Source organism: Pseudophryne corroboree, chromosome 2 (genome assembly GCF_028390025.1).
Source record: "Pseudophryne corroboree isolate aPseCor3 chromosome 2, aPseCor3.hap2, whole genome shotgun sequence".
In the NCBI taxonomy this organism is placed as follows: Eukaryota; Metazoa; Chordata; class Amphibia; order Anura; family Myobatrachidae; genus Pseudophryne; species Pseudophryne corroboree.
Genome location: NC_086445.1, coordinates 717,710,876 through 717,722,024, shown reverse-complemented (window position 1 = coordinate 717,722,024; position 11,149 = coordinate 717,710,876).

Sequence of the window (11,149 nt, the reverse complement as noted above, 5' to 3'; positions counted from 1 at the left end):
TCATCTTTAGATGGTGACAGTTGACGAGGAGGAGGAGCAGAAGATTTTGGAGCAGATGATCTTCCACGCTCAGTTGCTCTCTCTCTGAAACGTAAATCAACTTTCGTGCAGAGTGAGATTAGCTCATCTAACTTAGAAGGTAAGTCTCTGGTAGCTAACTCATCTTTAATAAGCTCAGATAAGCCATGCCAGAATGCAGCATACAGGGCCTCGTCGTTCCATGCCAGTTCGGATGCCAGGATCTGGAACTGTATCAGATATTGTCCTACAGTACGTGACCCCTGGCGTAAACGGAGAATCTCGGATGAAGCTGAGGTTACCCGGCCTGGCTCGTCGAAGATGCGCCTGAATGTTGACACGAATGCAGTGTAAGAAGATAGCAGGGTGTCGGACCTCTCCCATAACGGTGATGCCCAGTCAAGGGCGGAGCCACTGAGAAGAGAGATGATGTAGGCAATTTTTGTACGGTCACTGGGAAAATTGCCAGGTTGTAGCTCAAACTGAATCTCACACTGGTTGAGAAATCCCCTGCAGAATCTTGGAGATCCGTCAAATTTTGCTGGCGTTGGAAGATGAAGACGTGGAGCAGAAATGGGTAAGGTGGGTGGGGTTATAGCTGGAGTCACTGTGGTTGACGCACCAGATGCGCCTGATCCACGGAGAGTTGTCTGAATCCCATCCAGCCGAGTAGAGAGATCCTGGAGACAGCGGATGATGTGGCCCTGTGCAGCCTCCTGATGTTCTAGTCGGGCTGCCAGTTCTTGCATCGGCCTGGCCGCTTGATCCTGGTCTCCGGCTGGATTCATTAGGTCAGTGCTTACTGTCACAACTGAGGGCCTGAGCTGACGGGAGGCAGCCTCAGTTGTAGGGGCTGAGATGTACCGGAACCTGGGAGGTTGTATCAGACCCCTGGACATGTAAGTAACATGAATAATAACTGCCCGAAGGCGTGACCACGACAACTTGGATAAAAGTCAATGATGTTTATTATGACAACTCCGCAACACAGCAGCAGTAAAAGAAAACGTAAAAGTCAGCAAATAATAAATACAGTTCCTGGGTACTACAGGATGGCAGGAGCCACAGGGCACTGGTAGTGTGAGATAGTTCTTATGATCTTCTAGATGGAAAGTCCTTACCAGGCCCGACTGTAGCAATGGAGATAACCCAGGATTGTGCCAGCTGGTGTTCCAGGAAAAGCTGGGTTGCTGAAGGTAAAACAGCTGCTGTGGATACTGGCTGGAACCAGACTGTTGTTAGCACGGAGTGGATACTGGCTGGAACCAGTTAAATAATAAATGAACTTGGGAGCGATGAAATATGAACTGAAATGTAGAACTTGAGAGCGGAGAAATAATAATACCGGTGGAGAGTGGTAAAGTGTAGAAAGGACACCGGCCCTTTAAGGAAAGCTGTACTCTGCTGGAAGCTGAGCTGGAAGCAGGTAATGTTGTAGCTGGAAACAGATGAATCCACAATGGATTGGAGAGTCAGGCTACACCGCAGGTGGAATGCTGGTGCGGGTCTCTATGGTGGAAGTCTTGAGACAGGAGCTGGAACCTGGAAGACAATCACAGGAGAGAGACAAACAGGAACTAGGTTTGACAACCAAAGCACTGACGCCTTCCTTGCTCAGGCACAGTGTATTTATACCTGCAGCAAGGAAGGGATTGGCTAGGCAATTATGCAGATTATCAATACTGAGAACAGATTGGTGGAAATGATCAGCTGACAGAATCCAAGATGGCTGCGCCCATGCAGACACTTGGAGGGAAGTTTGGTTTGTAATCCATGTGGTAATGAAAACAGTAATGGCGGCGCCGGCCACCGGAGACAGGAGGCGCCAGGCTGACAGATGCACATCCAACCACGCGGACACAGCGGAGGCCGCGGCTGACGTAATCGCCACTCAGACACTCTGCATGCAGAAGTTCAGGGACGGCGGCGGAGGCCGCGGGAGACGCCATGCCAGGTGTAATATGGCGTTTACTGTGACAGCGTCCCAGAGTGACAGGAGAGGATACAGGAATGTACACATCAGGATAACAGATGGGATCCGGTCCTGGAGCGCTGAGCCAGCCTTAGGAGGCATCTGATGGGTAAGAAATGGCGTCCAGATACCCGGATCGTGACAGCTATTAGGCAATATTGTATTATATTGTATGATGTTATTGTTACAAGGGTACAGTTATGTTTTCAATGTATATATATGAATGTATTGGTTATTGTGTTATAGTTTGTAAAATAATGTTTTCCCCCATATGACTGCGCAGATAACCTGTGTGTTTGCTGTTGTGTAGATACAGCCAGTCTCAGATGTCAGGCCATACACCCCCCTCATTCTTCCCCACACAATGGATTCCAGGCCACACAATCAGATTAAGTAAGGTTACTTTAATTAACATCTATTGTGGCCTAGGGGACATGCCTGTACATGTGAAACTAGGTTTGCTCTGAAACTGTCTGGCGGTGTCGCCTTATTGTAGGAAAGACAAAGGTTTGATAATAGCAAAGAGGGGACGTGAGACAGAGGGGAGAGAGAGGCAGGAGACTGACTAAGAAGTAATGTTCTGTCAGGAGCTCCAGGAGGGAATTGTCGTGTAGAATTGGATCACAGAAGTGTGCTGAACTGTGTTATAACCTATTCTGTTAATAAACCACTGTTGGTTTTTCATCTACCACCGTGACTGAGTGATTTTGAACCCAATATCCTCACATTTGGCGGCAGCGGTGGGATCACTCAAGACACCAGCAGAAAGGTATAAACCACAGCAGGCAATGGATTCTGCCCCGCTATGCTACCGATACAGCAAGAAGGATCAACTACAGGACCTCTGTCGAACAAGACGGATTGAGTTTAATGCATCGGACACCAGAGCAGTCTTAATGGCAAAGCTAGCTGAATGGGACCAAGAACACCCTGGGCAGGAGGATGATGAGGACTGCATCCCAGAGCAGGCCGAGGGTCAAGGAACCACTGGAACCGCTACAACAGGCCCTGCACTGGCCGTTGGAAGTACAGATCAGTTGCGGGAGTTGCTGGCAGCGGGACGAACAGATTGGGGGCCTCAGGAGGATCGCATTATGTGGGAGGAGGGGAGACTGTACCGGGTGCCAGCAAAAGCAGACCCATTAGAGCCCGGGGTCCTAAGAAAACAGTTGATTGTTCCACAGCAGTACCGTGCCCGGTTGCTGGCCCTTGCCCATGACATTCCCTTAGCAGGCCACTTAGGGGTTCGGAAAACCCGTGCCCGGCTGCTGCGACATTTCTTCTGGTCTGGGGTTAACCAGGAGGTAAAACAGTATAGAGAGTCATGTGAGGTCTGCCAACGCCTCGGGGGACCCCCACGCCGGGTTCCCCTACAACCCATGCCTGTCATAAGTGAGCCATTTAAGAGAGTGGCCATGGACATTGTGGGGCCTTTTAAGAAACCGAGCCGAACAGGAAAGAGATACATACTGACTGTAGTTGATTACGCGACTAGATACCCTGAGGCAGTGGCACTGGCATCCATAGATGCTGAACATATCGCCCAGGCTCTTATGGATATTTTTAGTCGCGTAGGATTTCCCCAAGAAGTAGTTACTGATCAGGGTACGCAATTTCAAGGGGAATAGCTGCAGACAGTATGGGACAACTTTGGGGTCCATCCCTTACGCACCACCCCTTATCACCCCCAGACTAATGGTCTCTGTGAGAGATTCAATTCGACCCTAAAGCAGTTGCTGCGGGCATTTGCTGAATCGGAGGGGGGAGACTGGGAGAAGTCCTTGCAACAGCTATTATTCGCGTACCGCGAAGTGCCGCAGGATTCAACCGGATTCTCTCCTTTTGAGTTACTATATGCCCGAAGGGTAAGGGGACCACTTGACCTAGTCAGGGAAAGCTGGGAAGGGTCATTTCAGGAACCTGAGGTTCCCATCTTGGAATATGTAGTCCAAATGAAGGAGAAACTGCACAGGCTGATGCAGCTTGCGCATGACCACACCCTGGGCGCGCAGGAAAGACAGTGCCGGTACTATAACCAACGAGCGCAGGACAGGGAACTAGAGGTTGGACAGAAAGTGATGGTGCTAGTACCTGCCCGAAAGCATAAGTTACAGGCGACCTGGGCAGGGCCTTATACTGTAGTGGATCGGCAGGGACGGGTAGATTACATTATTGCCCTAGACCAAACAGGGAAGCGGGTGGGTACCTACCACATAAATAGGTTAAAGAAATATGTCACCAGGGAGATAGGGGCGGTGGCAATCTGTTGCCCACCTATGGATGACCCAGAGACTGACCCCATCCCTGCTATTCTAGCAGCCACCAAGAGGGACCTAGGAGTGGAGGCAGTGCCCATAGGCTCGCAATTAACAGAAACCCAGGCCCTACAGATGAGGGAGGTATTGGAGGTAGAGAGGCCACAATTCACAAGCAGGCCAGGGCGCACTCATGTAGTGTCCCATCATGTCAACACCGGGGAGGCTCGGCCCACTAGGCAACCCGCTTATCGGGTGAACCCCAGGGTGATTGATATGATCAAAAGGGAGGTCGATGAAATGCTGGCGCTTGGTGTTATTGTACCGTCCCATAGTCCCTGGGCCGCCAGCGTAGTCCTAGTGCCCAAGAAAGATGGCAGTACCCGCTTCTGCGTGGACTATAGGAGGCTGAACGAGGTGACAGTGACAGATGCATACCCCATGCCCCGGGTAGATGAGCTGTTAGACAGGTTGGGAATGGCACGCTATGTATCCACTCTGGATCTTAGCAAAGGATACTGGCAGATACCCCTTACCAGGGAGGCACAGGAGAGGTCTGCATTCAGCACCCCATTTGGGCTCTTTGAATTTACTGCCATGCCCTTTGGGATGAAGAATGCCCCAGCCACCTTTCAGCGTACCATAGATCACCTACTGACAGGGTGTCAGGACTTTGCCCAGGCATACCTTGATGACATAGCCATTTTTAGTCAGACATGGGAGGAGCATCTGCAGCATGTGGCCCAGGTGTTGGCACGGATCAGCAAGGCAGGGTTAACAATCAGACCTGACAAATGTCAGATGGGGATGGCAGAGGTGTTGTACCTCGGGCATAGGGTTGGCGGAGGCCATATTCGTCCAGGGCCAGCTAAAATTGAGGCCATCCTGAAATGGCCTCGGCCCACTAACCAAAAGCAGGTGCGGGCCTTCCTTGGAACAGCAGGGTACTACCGTAAATTTGTGCCCCAGTACAGCACCATTGCCAAACCCCTGACTGACCTAACAACAAAAAAAATACACCCGACAAATTGACTGGAGCCCAGAGTGTGAGCAGGCTTTTTCCCAGCTGAAGGACATTTTGTCCCAATCCCCAGTGTTAGCAGCCCCCGACTTCCGCCGGCGGTTCATTGTGCAAACAGATGCCTCGGGTTGTGGAATAGGAGCTGTGTTGAGCCAAGTAGGGGAGGATGGTTGTGAACACCCAGTTGCCTTTCTCTCCCGAAAACTTCTGGACCGTGAGATAGCCTATGCCACTATTGAAAAGGAGTGCCTGGCCATAGTCTGGGCACTCAAGAAATTGCAGGCATATGTGTACGGGCGCGAGTTCTCAGTGGTAACAGACCACAGTCCCCTTAGTTGGTTACAGCGCACTGCCGGAGACAATGGACGACTGCTGAGATGGAGCTTAGCCCTACAACTATACAATTTCTCTATCTCTCACAAAAAGGGCAGAGATCATGGGAACGCAGATGGCCTGTCCCGTCAGCAGGAACCAGACCCAGCGCCGAGCAAGCCCAGGAAATCCCTCGCTACAAATACCCAGGGTACAGGAGAAATCCATTACTCTCAGCAAGCTTAAGCCACCCAGGACACCGGGCTTGGAAGTAGAGGGAGGAAATGTGACAACACAGCCGGCGCGTTGTGTCGCACAGTGGTAAAAGACACGCAGCTACTTCCCTAGCCCTGGTCTGACCCATGGACTACACTGACTGTTGATCTGTATTTGGCTATGTATTAGGCAATATTGTATTATATTGTATGATGTTATTGTTACAAGGGTACAGTTATGTTTTCGATGTATATATATGAATGTATTGGTTATTGTGTTATAGTTTGTAAAATAATGTTTCCCCCCATATGACTGCGCAGATAACCTGTGTGTTTGCTGTTGTGTAGATACAGCCAGTCTCAGATGTCAGGCCATACACCCCCCTCATTCTTCCCCACACAATGGATTCCAGGCCACACAATCAGATTAAGTAAGGTTACTTTAATTAACATCTATTGTGGCCTAGGGGACATGCCTGTACATGTGAAACTAGGTTTGCTCTGAAACTGTCTGGGGGTGTCGCCTTATTGTAGGAAAGACAAAGGTTTGATAATAGCAAAGAGGGGACGTGAGACAGAGGGGAGAGAGAGGCAGGAGACTGACTAAGAAGTAATGTTCTGTCAGGAGCTCCAGGAGGGAATTGTCGTGTAGAATTGGATCACAGAAGTGTGCTGAACTGTGTTATAACCTATTCTGTTAATAAACCACTGTTGGTTTTTCATCTACCACCGTGACTGAGTGATTTTGAACCCAATATCCTCACACTGGTATTATACTGCGACCAGCAATCGCCTCAGCCTGGATGTGCAGTGCTGGGGTGGCTTGGTCGGATTCCCTGACTGAAAATATTGATACCCTGGACAGGGACAATATATTATTGACTATAGAGCATTTAAAAGATGCATTTCTATATATGCGAGATGCACAGAGAGATATTTGCACTCTGGCATCAAGAGTAAGTGCGATGTCCATTTCTGCCAGAAGAGGATTATGGACGCGACAGTGGTCAGGGGATGCGGATTCCAAACGGCATATGGAAGTATTGCCGTATAAAGGGGAGGAGTTATTTGGGGTAGGTCTATCGGACCTGGTGGCCACGGCAACGGCTGGGAAATCCACCTTTTTACCCCAAGTCACCTCGCAGCAGAAAAAGATACCGTCTTTTCAGGCTCAGTCCTTTCGTCCCCATAAGGGCAAGCGGGCAAAAGGCCACTCATATCTGCCCCGGGGCAGAGGAAGGGGAAAAAGACTGCAGCAGACAGCCTCTTCCCACGAACAGTAGCCCTCCCCCGCTTCTGCTAAGTCCTCAGCATGACGCTGGGGCCTTACAAGCGGACTCAGGCACGGTGGGGGCCCGTCTCAAAAATTTCAGCGCGCAGTGGGCTCACTCGCAAGTGGACCCCTGGATCCTGCAGGTAGTATCTCAGGGGTACAAATTGGAATTCGAGACGTCTCCCCCTCGCCGGTTCCTGAAGTCTGCTTTACCAACGTCTCCCCCCGACAGGGAGGCGGTATTGGAAGCCATTCACAAGCTGTATTCCCAGCAAGTGATAATCAAGGTACCCCTCCTACAACAGGGAAAGGGGTATTATTCCACGCTGTTTGTGGTACCGAAGCCGGACGGCTCGGTGAGACCCATTTTAAATCTGAAATCCTTGAACACTTACATAAAAAGGTTCAAGTTCAAGATGGAGTCACTCAGAGCAGTGATAGCGAACCTAGAAGAAGGGGACTATATGGTGTCTCTGGACATCAAGGATGCTTACCTCCATGTCCCAATTTGCCCTTCTCACCAAGGGTACCTCAGGTTTGTGGTACAGAACTGTCACTATCAGTTTCAGACGCTGCCGTTTGGATTGTCCACGGCACCCCGGGTCTTTACCAAGGTAATGGCCGAAATGATGATTCTTCTTCGAAGAAAAGGCGTCTTAATTATCCCTTACTTGGACGATCTCCTGATAAGGGCGAGGTCCAGAGAACAGTTAGAGGTCGGAGTAGCACTATCTCAAGTAGTACTACGACAGCACGGATGGATTCTAAATATTCCAAAATCGCAGCTGATTCCGACGACACGTCTGCTGTTCCTAGGAATGATTCTGGACACAGTACAGAAAAAGGTGTTTCTCCCGGAAGAGAAAGCCAGGGAGTTATCCGACCTAGTCAGGAACCTCCTAAGACCAGGCCAAGTGTCAGTACATCAATGCACAAGGGTCCTGGGAAAGATGGTGGCTTCTTACGAAGCGATTCCATTCGGCAGATTCCACGCAAGAACATTCCAGTGGGATCTGCTGGACAAATGGTCCGGATCGCATCTTCAAATGCATCAGCGGATAACCCTGTCTCCAAGGACAAGGGTGTCTCTCCTGTGGTGGTTACAGAGGGCTCATCTCCTAGAGGGCCGCAGATTCGGCATTCAGGATTGGGTCCTGGTGACCACGGATGCCAGCCTGAGAGGCTGGGGAGCAGTCACACAGGGAAGAAATTTCCAGGGCTTGTGGTCAAGCATGGAAACGTCACTTCACATAAATATCCTGGAACTAAGGGCCATTTACAATGCCCTAAGTCAGGCAAGACCTCTGCTTCAGGGTCAGCCGGTGTTGATCCAGTCGGACAACATCACGGCAGTCGCCCACGTAAACAGACAGGGCGGCACAAGAAGCAGGAGGGCAATGACGGAAGTGGCAAGGATTCTTCGCTGGGCGGAAAATCATGTGATAGCACTGTCAGCAGTGTTCATTCCGGGAGTGGACAACTGGGAAGCAGACTTCCTCAGCAGACACGATCTCCACCCGGGGGAGTGGGGACTTCACCCAGAAGTCTTCCACATGATTGTAAACCGTTGGGAAAAACCAAAGGTGGACATGATGGCGTCCCGCCTCAACAAAAAACTGGACAGATATTGCGCCAGGTCAAGGGACCCTCAGGCAATAGCTGTGGACGCTCTGGTAACACCGTGGGTGTACCAGTCAGTGTATGTGTTCCCTCCTCTTCCTCTCATACCAAAAGTACTGAGAATCATAAGAAGGAGAGGAGTAAAGACTATACTCGTGGCTCCGGATTGGCCAAGAAAGACTTGGTACCCGGAAATTCAAGAGATGCTCACGGAAGACCCGTGGCCTCTACCTCTAAGAAAGGACCTGCTCCAGCAGGGACCATGTCTGTTCCAAGACTTACCGCGGCTGCGTTTGACGGCATGGCGGTTGAACGCCGGATCCTGAAGGAAAAAGGCATTCCGGATGAAGTCATCCCTACCCTGATCAAGGCCAGGAAGGATGTAACCATACAACATTATCACCGTATTTGGCGTAAATATGTTGCGTGGTGCGAGGCCAGAAAGGCCCCTACAGAGGAATTTCAACTGGGTCGATTCCTGCATTTCCTGCAAACAGGACTGTCTATGGGCCTCAAATTAGGGTCCATTAAGGTTCAAATTTCGGCCCTGTCAATATTCTTCCAAAAAGAACTAGCTTCTGTTCCTGAAGTTCAGACGTTTGTCAAGGGAGTACTGCATATACAGCCTCCTTTTGTGCCTCCAGTGGCACCTTGGGATCTCAATGTAGTTTTGGGATTCCTAAAATCACATTGGTTTGAACCACTCACCACTGTGGACTTAAAATATCTCACGTGGAAAGTGGTAATGCTGTTAGCCCTGGCTTCAGCCAGGCGTGTCTCAGAATTGGCGGCTTTATCCTATAAAAGCCCTTACCTAATTTTTCATACGGACAGGGCAGAATTGAGGACTCGTCCTCAATTTCTCCCTAAGGTGGTTTCAGCATTTCACTTAAACCAGCCTATTGTGGTGCCTGCGGCTACTAGGGACTTGGAGGATTCCAAGTTGCTGGACGTAGTCAGGGCCCTGAAAATATATGTTTCCAGGACGGCTGGAGTCAGAAAATCTGACTCGCTGTTTATCCTGTATGCACCCAACAAGCTGGGTGCTTCTGCTTCTAAGCAGACGATTGCTCGTTGGATTTGTAGTACAATTCAGCTTGCACATTCTGTGGCAGGCCTGCCACAGCCAAAATCTGTAAAAGCCCATTCCACACGGAAAGTGGGCTCATCTTGGGCGGCTGCCCGAGGGGTCTCGGCTTTACAACTTTGCCGAGCAGCTACTTGGTCAGGGGCAAACACGTTTGCTAAATTCTACAAATTTGATACCCTGGCTGAGGAGGACCTGGAGTTCTCTCATTCGGTGCTGCAGAGTCATCCGCACTCTCCCGCCCGTTTGGGAGCTTTGGTATAAACCCCATGGTCCTTTCGGAGTCCCCAGCATCCACTAGGACGTTAGAGAAAATAAGAATTTACTTACCGATAATTCTATTTCTCATAGTCCGTAGTGGATGCTGGGCGCCCATCCCAAGTGCGGATTGTCTGCATTACTTGTACATAGTTATTGTTACAAAAATCGGGTTATTGTTTTGTGAGCCATCTTTTCAGAGGCTCCTTCTGTTATCATGCTGTTAACTGGGTTCAGATCACAAGTTGTACGGTGTGATTGGTGTGGCTGGTATGAGTCTTACCCGGGATTCAAAATCCTTCCTTATTGTGTACGCTCGTCCGGGCACAGTATCCTAACTGAGGCTTGGAGGAGGGTCATAGGGGGAGGAGCCAGTGCACACCAGGTAGTACTAAAGCTTTTACTTTTGTGCCCAGTCTCCTGCGGAGCCGCTATTCCCCATGGTCCTTTCGGAGTCCCCAGCATCCACTACGGACTATGAGAAATAGAATTATCGGTAAGTAAATTCTTATTTTTTCCGACTTTGACAGTACACCCTTTGGCAGTCATCAATAACTGCCACTTCCTAAAACAGTTCAAAAAGAAAAATATATGTCATAATGTAAATACAATTTTATGATTGGGTAAAGGGAGGAGAGGAGCAGGTGGGAAAAAAGGTATGACCTAGTGCGATAGTAGAAGCATGTGTGTATGAATCCATGTTTGAGGGGTCATGTATCATCGTGCCGTACGTGTTTTAGATCAAGCTTCGAGGTATTGCGAAGTATACATTTGAATTCCTTCTTATCCTGTATTACGGGTCTGTGGATGGGCTGTAAAACTTTACCAAGCTCTTTTCGGCTTTTGGTTGCAACAAATGGGGGAGCACATTTAGTTGATGATACATGAATGGGGGGATATGTGAGTGCTGATATCTGTATCTATATTCCCTATCGACTATGTGTGTCATTACCTGAAGGTTGTAGAGGTGAAGATAAGAAGCAATTATTATAAATGCAGTCGTAAACTATGTGAGTTTAATATGCATTCGCCGATTGAGGTCTTGTCTGATGTCTTGTCTTGATGTACATGTTGTCTGATGTCTCTCGGTGCTTTTGCTCTAAATAACGAGCAAAAGT